We start from the raw sequence: 14492 nt of genomic DNA on the forward strand, positions 1-14492 counted from the left end.
ATTTCATGGGCATAATTTATCTTTCTAGAACACTCATTTTCACACCAATTAATAGTACAAATGTCATGCTTAATGTATTTTGATGGACCAGAGATTTTTACTTTTCAATAAAGAAAATATTTCACATTCCCAGTTTAACTTGCGTTTATAGCTTGCTTAAAAATACCTTTGTTAAAGGGCCTTCTCTGCTTCCATTTCTGAGTAGCCAAGGACAGAAAATATCATGGAACCAGAATAATTTTCTTGCATGAAAAAAACTCTCAACTTATTCACAGATTAAATCTTCTTGATAAATTTGTCAACAAATTCATGGTCTAATCAGAACAACATAGTATTCAGAGAAGAATCTTTCATAAGTATTTCCCATTCATAACAATAGAATGCAGCAGTGTATGAAAATGAATACGCTGCATAGAAATTCATGTAGATGTCAATCAGTATTTTATGTTCTCTGATGAAGTTGTACCTTTGAAATCTTGTCATAGCTGCTGTAATACTTCTATTTCAGAAGAAAAACAATTGTACCCCTGGCAGGATTAAGCCCCATGACAGTTCTCTCCTTACCTCTTTTTTCTCTTGATGTGTGTGTCACCATAGGTTTGTATATGTAAGGTTCTTAAAGCCCAGGAATGCCAAAACTTCTCCTCTTTAGCCAGATGTTTCATTTTAGAAACATCTTTTTCAATGAAAGTAAAGTAGATTCAAACTTTGAAAAGTGGATTGCCATAAAATATCTGAGTAGTTGCAACTGAAATTTAAGTTCTGACTGAAACAAAAGATTACACCAAAGGGGCTTTTAAATTATTATTTGTGTGCTAATTGGGTAAAATTCTTTTTCATGCCCTAACATTTGTGCAGCTGTGTTTGTAATATATCTTGAAAAGTTCAACATGCAGTACTTTAGATGCTGTGCTCCTTGTGGTTTTAGGAGGACCTCTCTTGAAAGAAGGGCTTTTGTACAGGCAACTTGTTAGGCTCATTACTCACTGGAAGGATGGTGAAGGTTTTCTCAATGTTTATGACTGAAAAAAATAATATCGCGGAACCCTCAGTCTCAAAGTTTGCATCTTGCTTTAACACAGTAATGCTTTTCCACATAAAGCACTTATCTTCTGCAGCTGGGACAATTCTTGAATTGTGAGAAACTCTCTGTACATGTACCAATGCACTGTAGTCAGATACATGAGTAACAGTGTTGATCAGATCTTCGAAATGAAATGCATAAACACTGGGATTTTTAAAATTTACGTGCTTCTATTGTATATGTAATACAGGTTAATGCGTTCTGACATTTTCACACATCACTTCTCTACCATCTTAATCTGACTGCATGTTTCACAAATAATCTGACCTCTGTGCAGCTGTCTTGAAGATTTTGGCACATAGGTCATATAACATTTCCTTAGTGAATAGTTACATCAAATGATTGTTTCTTAAGGTCATCTAAGTAAGGAGAAATGCTCTCATAGGAGCTCTGTGGCTCCAGCCCTTGCCACAGGAGACACCCTATATTGAGTGCACAGGAGCCAAGACATTTGCTGTGGTGCATTCTCCTTACACTCCCCCACACCTGCAGTTGCTGTATTTGGATATTGGTGTGCAGCCTACCAATATTTACCTTTAGCCTACCTATTTAGGTAGGCTATATACCAATAGCCTACCTAATTGTTGGACATGATCTGATTAAAGACCTATTGTGCATGAATTTGTATAATCCCTTTCTGAACCTACATTCTGACCTTACCATCTCCTGTGGTGACAAGGTCAGGAATTGTATTGTCCATTAAGTACTTTATCTGTTTTGTATTATGTGTTCTTTTAGTGCCTCCTAATGGCCTGAAAATAGCAGGGGTTTTGTGAATAGAATTTCTACATTCATTTTTCACAGTTCTTCCATAATTTTGGGAATCCTGATTGTATTCCCCCTTAATCTTCTGTCCAGATTGATAAAGCCTAGATTTTTGGGTCTCTGCTTGTAAGTCAACTGTTGCAAACTATTAGCTACTAAATCTTTACATCCTCTATTTCTACCATTTTATTTGTCAATGTGCAAAGACCAGACCCACATAATTTCTCATGTTGAGTTAAAATCTGATATTGCTAATTTCCCTAAAGCTGTATTTCAGCCTTCTTTTGGACTTAATAGCATCTTTTCTTTGGTGCTTAAAGGTAATGGTAAAATCACTGAATTTTAGTTCTCTAGGAAAATGGACAGTGCAGTAGAAGGATTAAAATTAAGTAGCATAGGTGCTGACAAAATAAAGCCAGAGACCTAAATATATAGTTGCTTAGGCTTCTCAGAACGAATCAAGTTTGAGTGGATATGGAACTAAATTATCTGAACCTGAAAAAAGATGGAGGGTTTGCTAAAACTGTTTATAACTTTAGAACTTATTTTTAAATTAACACAAGTTGATTGTATCTTAATTAGAAAGCTGCAGCCATCTATATAAAACATGGAAATAACTGGATTATTTGTCATGGCTTGATAAAGCTATTACAGGCTAGCTCATAAAATTACTTTTTTAGTGCAGTAATCCTATGACATGAAAAGGTGATAAAGAATGTAGCAATTTTGAATGTGACCTCATCATTACCTGTGGCTTCTGTGTTGGTGGTTTAGAACAAAGCATGGCCATGGCTGTCTTAGGGCTGATGCATCCTACTGGTTTCACCCATGTGGAGCAGTCAGCCCTTCCTTCTACTGACTTCCTGTGTAATTTGAAAAAAATGAAAACAATCCCAGCTCCTCCTCGTGACTGGTATTGAAGGTTGCAATTACAAATTTCCCGGTTGAAAATTTCCTTCTGAGCTAAGAAGCTGACTCTGCTCTTAACTCCAATAAAACTATTTTAATCCAAAAGCTCCAAATCTGATCCATAGCATTCTGAATTACCTGACTAAGCTTGAAAGCCTTACTGAGTCCTTCTCTTTTTGGGGTGGTTTGGTTTTTGTTCCCCCATCTTGTTTTTGGTCTTGTCAAATATTGTTGCTAACCTGGTCATTCTTTTCTATGTTTCAGCTTCTCTCTCTCTCCCTGCCTCTCCCTCTCTTTCTCATCCAGCCCAAACTCCCACTGCCTAGAGATTAAACAGTGCATAGTTTTCCACTTTCCCTAATTTTCTCATATCTACTTTCTTATTTCCCTAGCCTTTTCTCTGGACATAGGTGATTATCTCTTGTTTTGAAATGGTCTTACAAAACAATATAAGGAAACATCTTCAGTTTGGCAACTGCTGGTGTTCACATGCTTAAGAAAAGTTGGGTAAAAAATTAGGTACAAATCAAAGGGAACCCACAGTCTGTAATGCATGCTGAGTTAACTGCCTTTATCACTCATCAGGCTTTGCCATAAGTGTAACTTCATGATGCAGCTACAGGTAGAGAAGTGAAGGCCAAGTCAAGTCAGGCAGTTAGGGGTGTGCAGGAGCACCTGCAGAAGTAGTTACTGTGGAGTGACAGACATATGAGAGGTACATGTCACTACAGGTGACATGATAGTCTGTGAGGAATGCAGGTACTTTTCCGTTTGACTGACGTTATAATCCACCTCTGGTTGCCAAACTGATTGCATCAATGTAGAGCGTGCCCTCCCTGGGCATGTGCTGAAGGATGTGCCCGTGGCTGAAACAGGGTCATCATCCTGGAAGGAAGTTTGAGGCTGGAAGGAAGTAGAGGCACTGTGGCTGTGTAGTGAAGGTAGTGAGGGATGCAAGATGTTCCAGTGAAAGGGAGAAGCAAACCTAGATCTGATTTTTGGTTTTGCTTAAGAATAGGAAAAGGTTATCTTGGGCATAGATAGGAGGTAATAGATGCAGAATGGAAAAGGCTGCCTATAGTTATGGCTTGTTTCCTTTCATTATTGTAAAGACAGAGCAGTGTTTGGTCTGCAGCTCTGCCTTGCACAGATGAACCTATGCGGGCAGCTTCTCTGCCCTGTCTCATTCAGGTTTCAGGTGTCATCTCCTCTGCTGACATGTGCTTCATTCCTTCCTTCTCCCATGACTTGTTTGTCTTCAAAGCCACAGGTAAACCAATTATATTTCTCCAGCCAAGCCTAAAAAAAATGGAAAACAAATAATAGTCTGCCTCTGTAGAGAAAAATTAAAGTGAAATCAAGAAATATATAGCAAATATGTAACAAAAATGTAATTTTTCCTTTCTCCATATTTTCCTATTAATTCTTTAGTGTGTAGGAACAGCTCATTTCCACCACTAATAAATGCTGATAGTGCTTTGAAGTCAAAACCACATATCCCATGGTTCCCCAGGGCATTTCCCAAGACTACAAAGAAAGAGCTCTGAGATTTTGAGAAGGCTATATCCCAAGGGAGGTGTTGTGCAGAGGTAGGACTCTTCAGTCTTGCCTCTTTGTTCTGCAATAAATGTAAGATAAGGCTCTTTGCCGAGTTGATAAAATTGAGGTGAACTGAACTAAAACTTCAAAAAAATCTCTGCTACCTTTCCACCTCTCTTACACCATAGGAATATATGTGTTTCACTCCAAGCTATTGTTAGTCTTTTCTGCTCCCCTGTCTTACAGTGTGAGGCTGGAGGGACAACAGATATTTCTGATTCTGTGTTCTATGTACTGAAATATAGAATATAGGACTGCCCATATATCTACTGGTTGAACACCGTGATTCTGTGATGGTAGGCAATAGCTTTTCTGCTGTGCTTTGTTCTGGGGTAAGAGTAGTGCTGGAATTCCAGCAGTGCAGCAGCTGGAAGTAAGTTCTCTCTGATTTGCTCATGTGGGCTGTGTGATCTGATACAGAGCTATAATCTGCATAAGGACATAGATTATTAATGGTAATTTACTTACCTAGCTCTCTTTCTGTTACTGCCAAAACATTATTTATATCAGTAACTCTCACTCACAAGTTATATGAGGAAATGTTTCCTTTTCTTAGCTGTAAACTTACCTAAATGAAACTGGACTCTAAACGTGTGTATATAACTCTTGACCTTGCATTCTGAAAAGTGGAGCAGGTCCTTTTTTTTTTTTTTCTTCAAAAGATCTTCACTTGATTAAGAAGTTTTCATTGCCTAAGTCTTGCTAGTCACATCACATATAGCAAAAATAAACACACCAGCTGATGAATGAAGGACAAGTTACAAGGCTGGGGGTGGGTGTGTCACCTACATCTGCACAGGAAAATTAAGATTTGTTCTTGCATTGTTTTTGGACGTAGTATGTTTCTTGCAGCCAAGCTGAACTTCTGCATTTAAACACAGAAGTTGTGTATATGCATAATTTTAAGCACAAGGATAATCCCATTATTTACATAATTTGTAAGATTTGTAAGAGTTAATTTGTAAGACTTTGCTGAGTCAAAGTTTTAATTGCGTACATTTTTAAAATCCCGCAACACTTCAGACAGTGATCCGGGCACAAGATCTTTCTACTGGCCTCCTGATACATTTATCAGGAGCAGCATTTTAAAATATTATTTTACTTAAGATATTTGAAATTAAAAGTAGTTGTGAATTATTTTCAACAGATGTCTAATGTTTCAAATTAGGGTAAGCATCATTATTGTCCCTTTACACCCGAGAAAAAGGAAACATGTAGAAGTGCATGCAACAGTATTAGAACTAAGGAAATTCAGGGGAGTCTTGTTAGTTCAGAGCTATAGCTTGAGGTCCAGACTGCTTTGAAATGTTGGCTAAATATAATTTCATATTTTTCATTACTCTCACTCCTCAATCAAATTAGATGCAAGAATTAGAGGCTTCATCTTGAAGCTTATGGATGTCTTGTCTTGAGTTTGTGGCAGCTAAAAGTGAGCCTTCAGTTCCCAGAAGTCCTCTGTTACTTAATGGGTTTTCCTTGTGTCTGGTTTGTTCTATTTCTATGGACCTGTAAAAGAGAAATAGTTATACTATTTAACAGTTTGATTAGTGGGAGGTTGAGCTAGGAGGGTGTAATTTATTTAGTACTGCCTCTTTTTAGTCAGTCATGTATTCTTTTTTTGTGATTATCTGGAAGCATTACTGTTTCTTCATTTATCACAAGTTTAAATATTTAGAGGGAAATAACAGACTAGCAGTGAAACTAAAAATGTAATTTTCTTAACAACATCGCTCATTTAACAAAAACAGTTTATTAATGGAAACAAAAAATATACAAATGTGTGTTGGACCTACACGTATTTGAATCATTCAGTTCAAAGGATTTGAAAGCTGGCTTTGTATTCTTGTATTGAGACACAGTCAGGACAGAAAATGATTGCACTTCATTTAGATATTTCTTCAAGTTGCCCAAAGGCATAGTATTTGCAACTCCTATTTAAATACCTGATGAAATTAATTTAATCTTAAGGAAGCTATTTCATATTGTTAGAGTACTGTATGTCTTCACATTTGACAAGTACCAACATTTAACCTTTTAATTGAAGATTGCTTTGGGGATTCTGCCAGGAACTGCAGACTGCAAACACTAACCCCCATCTCTGCCTCTTGTAACACAATAGGTACAAAGCCAGATATCCTTGATGGGCACACTCTGGGGCTGTGTGGGTGGGAAGTTCTGTGCCCTTCCAGAATTAACTGCTTTCTGCTCCAAAAGCTGGTTATACAGTTTAAGGATTGTTGCAGTATTTTTCTATGCAGATACTCACAGAAGATAAACAGATATTCCACCTTACAAAAGTGCTTTTAGCGGGTATTCTTTAAGGTAGGAGCAGTGTTCAAGGGGATGACAAGTGTATTATTTTATGATGTCTGGATTTTGAATATGTGGATTTTTATACAGGATTGTCGCAAGAAGTAAGTCAGGGAGGAGAAGTATTCCTTTACACTTTCCAAAATAATTGAAGTTGGAAGCTGCAAGAAGGCACAAAATTAGTGAAAAAATCCAGTAGTAGTGGCCCTGCACAGCTCAGGTCATGCAGCCACAGTGGTTCTAGGAGAGGATGAGTGCAGCTCCAGACCATGCCACAAGGACTGTAAGATTCTTATTTCAAGGCTTTTCACTCACTGTGACTGTTTTGTGAGCTCTTTCAAACACAGGTCAATTTATGAGACCACATGCTTGAGTGCTGAAAAGCCTTTGTGTGACAATATGAGCCATGGTTTGGTCCAACCAGAATGCTTCCAAACTGATCCCATTTAAATTCACTTAAAGAAGTGTGCAGTCTCCCTTTTCCAAAAGGGAGACTCAAGAGAAATGGGGAATTGTAGCTACATTGTTCTGTGGCCTGGTAGTGGAGCTGCAGCTTTAGGTGGCTTGAGTTGGTAACCTTTCTTTTCCTGGCCAGGTTTCACAGTCCCACAGATGTTGGGTAGTTATATATAAAGTCTGGAATTTTAGTTTATAAATACAGTCAAGTCCAGCATAGTATTTAACTGGAAATATAAAACTTAAAAAAAGAAATCTTGTCAAGTAAGGAAGAATTTGGTCTGTTAAAAAACTGAGCATCTGTAAGTACCCTGAGGATGGGAACTAACAAGAGATGTTTTGTAAAAGTAGGGTTAAACTGTGCCTATAGGAATAAGAAGGAATACACAAAACTTGGTTCAGTGACTGTGTAGTATAGAAATACACATGACAAACTAAAGGAACATAAAGCCTCTGGAAATAACCAGTAGTTAGTTACAGTTATTGTAGTTACTGTTACTTGCAGAGGCCTGTTTAGTGCATGTCATTTGCAGATGAATTTTCTGAAAGGATCTACTTATTTTCTCATGCAAGTAACTTTTGTTGATGCTACATCCGCAATCAGATCGTTCATGTGAGGAAGCAGAATTAGGCCACAAGCTAGGGCCATTCAGCTCTCTTTTCAAATCTTTGTGTGTTGGTCTTGTGGCCAAAATGAAAATGCAGTGCTTCCCACCACCCTAGCTTTACTGCAAATTTTGGTTTTGTGAAAGGTCAGCACATGAATGTGTCTTGTAACATTACACATTGCCTTTACTCAAAAATTCACATGCAAAGGAAAACTGACAAAACAGTTTATTTTGGAAAACGAGTAAATCCAAATGATGGATACCATGTGTCAAAATAATCCTTAGTGCACGTGCTTGCATTTTCACATGGACATTTTTGAAAATTATACTGTGGAGAATCAGTTATATTATATTATTATACTATATTATATTATACTAGAGAATCAGTTTGCCAGGGAGCAGGTTTAAGCCACTTTTCAGTACTCACTGCAAGATGTAGTCTCTTTTAGTAAACATAGAGGCCAAAGCACTTCCATCGTTACTTTAGCGCTTTGCTATTGGTCTCCAGAGATACCAGACAAGATCTAATGCTCTGGTTAGGGCACTTAGAGGAGGATTAAGACTAAAATTACAGAACTAAAGATGTGAGAATACCTGATTGGTCTTTAGGATTCATTTCGTATCCCTAGGACACTTTAAAAACTTGGTCCTTAGTTGAAGCTGGTTCAATTTTAGAGCTAGTGAAGGGAGATGAGCATCTTCAGAAGGAATTTGTTTGATGTTCATCCATTCCAAAAGGGAAGAGGTGATGAAGGATGTTATATATAGTGCTGCTTTAAGAAGGGAATAGTCTTTTATCTGCTTACTTTGAAACCTCAGGTAAATCTCATGTGAAGCAATTAACTTTTACTGTGGTCAAATGTGAATGGAGGAAGATTTTGGGGATGTTGAGACTGTGCTGCTGTGTTTGATTAAATTTCACTGATGCTTTAAGGACAGACTTGCATTTATACTTTCTTCCCCCCCAATAACCCAAACACAAAAGTGCATGTAAGCTCTTTGCTGAACCTGTCCAGGGTGAATCCATAGCAAATCTTCAACTGGAACTTGCTGCAGAGTTCTTGAGTTCCAGGACATTGAAGTAACCAGTAAGGTCCTTTCCTGGGAATATAGAGGACATGGACTTGTTTTTACTTTCTTAAGTGTTTTGGATATAGTTAGTGGAACATTTCTGCAGATACATTTTCAAGTATTTTGAAGTAGTAGCAGTTTGCTTCACCTGCACAATATTCTATGTGTGAGAATATGTATGGAAGAGAAGTTGAGATCTCTTTGGTAAAAAGGCCTTAGTCTGCTTTTATTTTGGTTCTGGTTAGTATTTGCTCAGTGAGCTGGGAATGGAAATTTCACTTTATGTTAGTGTCATACTGACAACCAAAATCTCTTTTGTGGAGACTTAAAATTGCTCAAACATTTAAAAAGTTGGTAGAGTTGCGTTTTCAGTCTTCTTCCTAAAGACGAAATGGATTTACTACTGTCAGTCTACACTGTTGCCATGAGAACAAGGCATTGCCTGCCATTTTCTCTCTTATATATGTTTTAAAAAAGATGCTGGGACTGTAAAATAAATTACTATTTTGTAATTTAGCTTTAAGCAAAAGGAATATTTCAATGGTGACAGTTCTGGAAATGCTTTAACTTTTAAATGCTGACACCAAATAATAAGTAAAACCTTGTGATTAATGTTTCCAGAAGGGACTATTAACATTATCCTACATCTGTTCATGATATAATCTCTAAATGAAAAACACTCACTATGTGAGGGAAAAAAAAAACCAACCTAAAAAAACCAATACAACAAAAACCTAAAGAAGTATATGTTTATGTAGCATTTCAGTGCAGACTTAACTCTAATGTGTGGACAAGTAAGACTTAATCAACTAATTTTTCATCTGATAATTATTTAGTCAAAACTCTATGGTACTCCTGAGGTTGCTTAAATTTCATTGACAGCATGTCATTTCATTTGCTGAAAAATATGGTCATTTTAAATAATACTACATGAAAGAACTTTTTTATTACTTACAGTAAAATTAGCAATCATACTTGATGAAAATGCATAATAATAGATGAGGAATAAAGTTCTGTGAAGTATCATTCCATAATTAGCTCTTGCTGCTTTAAATAATTGAGATTGTGTAGACAGGTTTGTTTTTATGGCTAGGATGATTTTGCAGTAGTCCATCTATCTTCTAGGAAACATTTAAAAGTACTGAAACAGAATTTGTAGAACATACATCAGTAACTCATTCAGAAAATAATTACCTGTATTGGTTGGGCATAATTTGCCCATTTAAGACAAAACCCTAAACTATGTTACCAAGATAGTTCTATTAATTTAAATCTATATGCCTCAATCTCAAATTTATTTACTTAATGAATTGAAGTTTATTGAATTAATGTGCTCTAAGAAAATGTATGCTGAAAAGTTACCCTTTTTATGCCGAGTGGTGGTTTTGTTAGTATTAAACGACAGTTTGTGCCATGCCAAATATTTTCTAAAATGTATAAATTGGCATTTCTGGTAGCTTTTTTTAGATACCTGTTGAGTAGTCATTTTCATCTCTGAGTGCTAGTTGACATGAACAACTAACTCTCAGTTTTCCAGCTTCCTTGCTTTAGCTGGCATGAGAAATCAGTGATAACCTCACAGTTACAGGCAGTATCTACGCAGGCCACTTTATGATGCATTTTCTAATTGATGCTCTTTTCTGCTACTATTCTTAAGTTCCAGCAAGCAGCTCTCTTGGGTTTGGGTACTGAAGTGAGGTGCAAAGTGTGGGCCATGGAATACAGGGTGCACCTTGCTCGGTGCCTTGTGCAGATTTAACACCTCATGTGGTAGAGCTCGCGTACTGACACAGGCGGTGTAATGCCATTCATGAAAGAAATGAATGTATATTCCAAATGAACACTAGGAAAGGAGCAGCAGGTTCATTAGGAATCTCTAAAGCCCAATTCAAATGTTTGAAGTTAATGCCTTTTTGCTCTGCTTTGGTGATGATGCTTAAGGCTAATCTCTGCTAGAAACAAAGGAAGTTCCCTTTAAAATAAATTGAGATGAAGACTGTTCCATAATTTATCTTGGAAAACCACTGTTCTAATCTCTATAGATAGAGCAAGATATGTTCCAAGTTATTTTTGATGAACAAAATCCAGACAACTCTGGACACAAGACTATCCAAGATACTTAACCTGCCTGAAATTACTTTAATGACATTGACAGTATTTTAGTTATGAAATTTAAACTTCTAATCAGTAAATAATATGTTTAACCAACTGCTTTTAGGGCATGCAAGATTTTTAGAATTTATATCTCTTTATACATATAAACACACAACTTGCATATATATAGTATACATGCAGTTCAATTAGAACTGATCAGATTACTTGTCTTTCAAGGCAAGCATATGTAATACACTTAATCTATGTCAAAAAGAAAAGTTAAAACACCTTTGGGATTTACTCATAATTTTCACATCATTTCTATCCTCAGTTATTTGATTAGAACAAAACGAGGATATTGCCATTCAGGGAAATATATTTCTTCATATATATGCATGAAACTGTATGGAAGAAAAGCTTCAGATTATTTCACTCTGTTTACAAAGTGGCATTTCACATATATCACTTGAGCTTTGTAGGAATGAATGAGCATATATTGTTTGTGATCACTGAGGATCACATTCAAGGTATTTGGTTGGTCATCATCCCTAGACCTGTTTCCCTGTATGTTCTGACCCCACCATTTGCCATGCAGCGTGGCTCCGGTTGTCACCTTTTAGCTGTAGCTCTGGAAGTTTGCACTGTTTTCCTTGCTTCATTCACCTGTTCCATTTAGAAAAAATGTAAAGATCTTGGAGGAGTTAATACAGGCTTTTCTATATTTTTCTATAACTATGAAAATGAGCCAGAGTGAAAAAGAATTTTAGCAAAATAAATCTTTACGACTGCCTCTCCCAGCACAAAGGTGTAATCTGTCATTTTGTGTTCAGCCCTTTAGTATTTGTTTCTACACATTTCTTTGTATTACAGGCTTGTCTACTGTGTCACATTGTAATGTGTCATATTTTGCAGTTCCATTTCCTTGTATGGGATTGTATCGAACCTTTCCTGCTAGCACAAGTGATTGGGCATAACTGACTCCTTTCCATTGTCTAATTATTCTGTTTCAACTTTTTTTTCCTGTGAGCTCTGATAATGTGTGGGACATTTACCTTACAGAAGTGGCCCTTTTCATTATTGCTCTTGGTATTGTCATGTTAAACCTGTTTCTGAAACCAGTTTGTCACCTAAGTACAGTCAAAACATTGTTCAACACGTGCAATGCAAACAACTGCCAAACTTGAGACCTGAATGTTTGTGTCAGCCTTGCTAGCCAGCAGTACTGAAACAGCTGTGTGTGCTAGGCTTCTTTAGACCCATGATTACTGAATGAACTTGGAAAGAGTGAAGGGGGAAGGGAGAATCCAGTGAGTATATACAGCAAGTTTTTTGGCTTGGTGATTATAAAAGGGATTCTAACAGTGTTCTCTCAACCTGCTGAGGGCCTCATAAGTTCATTATCAACAGAATTTATTTTAACATCCTTCATGGAAAAGAGGAACATCCCTCATGTATAATGGAAATTGTGATTATCATGTTTTCTTACAAAATATTTCTACAGCCAAGGTGGAAAGAATATTGTTGAGGTATTTTTAGACTAAATGCTACATATATTGCCTAAAATTCAGAGGGACTTAAAACATAATAGTTGCAAATGAAATTCAGATTTTTCCACTCCCCTCAATCAGCTTAAGCAAAGCTATTTTGATATTTTTAAAAAATAATAATAATTCATGGCTCTTTCTGTCAATCTGGAGACAATGAAGACTTTAAAGCCATAAATAGGAGGTTTTTAAAATAGAGAGTATCTACAGCAGCATTAGTAAAAGCCAGATATAGGGAACAGAACATCTTTCAAGCAAGCTCTGAGCAAATATTCTGAAGCTGAAAAAGTCTGCTTTCCAGTCTTGGTAGGATCTTGTTCTCTCATGTCTTATGCTTAAACCCTCTGCATGGATTCCCTGAATACTGGTACAGGTGTAGGTTTTCACTGATATAAATGAGAACAGAATTTGGCTTTTCACTCCAGTTTAAATTGGTGGAAACCCTGAACTATGCTGTTATTAGTGTTTAGGAGAATTGCTTGAGGTTGACTTAAGAGTAATAAAAGTAAGTAGAGTTTGATCCAAAGTTTGGTAACTGGTTTGTGCTTGTATGGTGTGGATGAAAGGCCAATAAGGGTTAAGAAGATAGAAGTCCCAAATTCTCTTTCATTTTACCTCAGATAAATCTGAGCCCAGGCCTCCAGAGGTGAAAGGCTAGCACATTAACTAGGACCTTAAATGTGTTCTTCAGCACACAAACCTGCAGTATCTTTTGAAATCTATGCAGGTTTCTCCTGCCTGCTGTGCGTAATTTCAGAATATGCTGTCACCATTAAAGAAAAAAAACAAGTTTGCTCTTTCATCTGTGCACCCCACGGCACCGATTGGGGGAATCAGTCCCCAGGCTCCCCTAAAATTTGTGATCTTTGGCTTCTGCTGTAAATTGATTCCGTGCTGTGCCTCCTGACATGTGAACTGGGTAAAATCCATTCTGAAGTCTTTTAAAAGCTGGCATTAACCCTGTGGCATCCTCTTAAGTGCTGATGTTTTCTCATTATATTATTTACTGGGAAGAACTTGCCTTTAAAACTCTAGCAGAATTTCAAGCTAACTTGTTAAAATCTCAGTATTAAATGCTATAGTGTGCTTTGAATTTCTCCTGAGACCCGACGTTGGGAAAAGTGAGTTCAATTAGTCATGAGTGAGATGAGTGCCTCACTACTGTGCAAATTGCTTTGGGACCATTTGGCCCATGTCTACTCATGATCCTCCCCCACCATAAATGCAGATGTGTAAAGTAGTCAATATTTTGTTTAAGCTTATCTTGGACTGATTATCTGAAACCCTCAAATTTTTTTTTTTTTTTTTTTGCTTCAGTGACATCTAATAAAAAGACTATTAAATATTTCAGATTTTTCCCTCTGTTCTTTTATAGGGAAAGTAATAATGTCTTTCATACACATATGTCTCTCTCTTTACATCTATGCTGTGTGACTTGGTTCACTGCCCATTGAAAAGAAGTGGCCTTTGGGATTAAAACATAGTAATGTTTTACTCAAGAGTTTGGGACAGGAAGCCAAAGTGAATAAGTATTTGAAAACTTCAGGGATTTTTAAGTAGCCAGAACTTAATTCCAAAGAGAATGCAGCTTTGGACAAAATAGCAAAAAGCAATGCAAATTCTTTAATGCAATAATAAAAAGAAATAAGCTGCAATCCCGGTGTTAGATCTTAAAACAGCAGTATTGGTGGTGGAGTACCCATGCACTATAAAATCATAATAAAAGGGATTTATTTGAACTGATAGTCTTGAATGCTGGCAGATGCTGCTTGCTTTTGTGCAAAGGACGAATGGTGAAAATGGCCTCTCTGTGCTCGAAACTCCACTCGCTTTGGTTCTTAAAATGAAGACCTGAGCTTCCCTTCAAGAAAGCCATGCTCAAACCAACTGGACCCTCACTAGAGGAAGATTTTGAGAACTTGCCTAAGTTACATGTTTTGTTCTCCCATCTCCACACTGATGTTTATGTGGATGTCTGGCATACAGTTTAGTTGGTAGCAACTGATAAAGCATAATAATGTTTGTTGTTGTATACTAAAAGGGAGGTGAAAC

Source organism: Anomalospiza imberbis, chromosome 13, assembly GCF_031753505.1.
Source record: "Anomalospiza imberbis isolate Cuckoo-Finch-1a 21T00152 chromosome 13, ASM3175350v1, whole genome shotgun sequence".
NCBI lineage: Eukaryota > Metazoa > Chordata > Aves > Passeriformes > Viduidae > Anomalospiza > Anomalospiza imberbis.